Source organism: Globicephala melas, chromosome 17, assembly GCF_963455315.2.
Source record: "Globicephala melas chromosome 17, mGloMel1.2, whole genome shotgun sequence".
NCBI classification, from domain to species: Eukaryota; Metazoa; Chordata; class Mammalia; order Artiodactyla; family Delphinidae; genus Globicephala; species Globicephala melas.
Window position 1 is genome coordinate 78163832 of NC_083330.1, and position 1649 is coordinate 78165480.

A 1649-nucleotide genomic window follows, 5' to 3' on the forward strand; every position below is an offset into this window, starting at 1 on the left:
GGGGCTTCCCTGGTGGCACAGTGGTTGAGAGTCCGCCTGCCGACGCAGGGGACATGGGTTCGTGCCCCGGTCCGGGAAGATCCCACATGCCGCAGAGCAGCAGGGCCCGTGAGCCATGGCTGCTGGGCCTGCGCGTCCAGAGCCTGTGCTCTACCACGGGAGAGGCCACAGCAGTGAGAGGCCCACGTACCGCAAAAAAAAAAAAAAAAAGGTTAAGATGGTTAATTTTATGTCGCGTGTATTTTAGCACAAATTTTTTTTAGAGAGAGAGAACGAATCAGGCCATCCTGCCACACAGATGCATTCGTGGAGGTGACAAGGAAAACCAAGTGAGCGTCAAAGTTCGGCAGGTAAGGACAGATGCTGGAGGACCCGGGAAAGGAGAGCCACGCCTCAGTCCTGAGTTCCTCCAAGGCTCCTCAGAGGCGGGCGGGAGGAGAGATCTGCTGAGCCCGTCTGCAAAGTTCCTGGCACAGCAACCTGGGGCCCCTGAGGGGAGCCCACCCAAGTCCTGCCTCCTGGTCAGCACACGTGCCACCCTGGATCTCAGCATCCAGAGCTCGCATCCCGCCAGCCAGGGACACGATGGTAAGGCAACGGGTGCCTTCAGTGAATCATCACACCCTGGACACGTGTGACACCGCAGAGCAGGGGTAGGGCAGCAGGGGCCAGCCCGGCCTCCTTCCCAGGCCCCTCTCTCCACAGGACAAGCCTCTGTCCTTGCCACCCTCCGGGCCTGGCTCTGCCTCCCCTGCTGGGGCAGTGTCAGGCCTTGGCCCTCTGTGGGACCCAGTACCCTCCCCTCCCCACCCCGCGTGTGCCCGGAGCAAAGTCCGCTGGATGCCTGTGGGATGCGAACCAATGAATGAACAGACGAAGGAAGATACACCCAAGCCAGGGATGGGAAGGCAGGGCAAGGGGCAGGCCTACGGACAGGAGGGGTCCGGACCCACAGGCTCCGTTCTGCCCTGGCCTGCACCCCCTGGGCACGAGCCCTTTGACCCCTGATCATCCGTCACAAGCGCATGTGTTACAAAGCATGAACTGAGCACCCCCGTGTGTGGGGCCTGTGCTGGGCCAGCCCAGGGGCTTGACGGATGCACGGGAGGGTGTGGCCAGCAGCACAGACTCTGGCCTCAGATGCAGCCGCCAGCTGTGTGACCCCGGCCGGCACCCACGCCTCTCTGAGCCTCAGTTTCCTCCTCTGTAAAATGGGGACAACAGCACCCATGTCATAGGGTCGAGGAGAGAATTGAAGTTGAGGGAAGGCCAGCTCCTGCTCAGCATCCGTGTCAGGGGCCCAGAGGGGCAGAGAGGAGCCCGGGTTGAAGGCAAGATGCCAGAATTCACGCAGAAGGGAAGCTGCTAAGCAAGAAATGAAAAGTCAAAGTAGAAGCCCCGCCCCCCATTGGTGGCGCGATAATGAGAAATTAAAAGAAAGAAGGGGGTGCAGGACAAAACTAGTTGGGAGACGTCGGGTGGGATATTTACGGAATTCTTCAATAAAAGGCTGGGGAGGGTGAATATTTTTATGATTCAAAATGTCTGGCTCCAAACAATCAAGGTTCATGGGAAACGATGTATGCAAATTTATTTAAATGACTTGGGAGGGAGGGGAGGAGACTTGGGAGGCTCTGCACAGGTGGGGG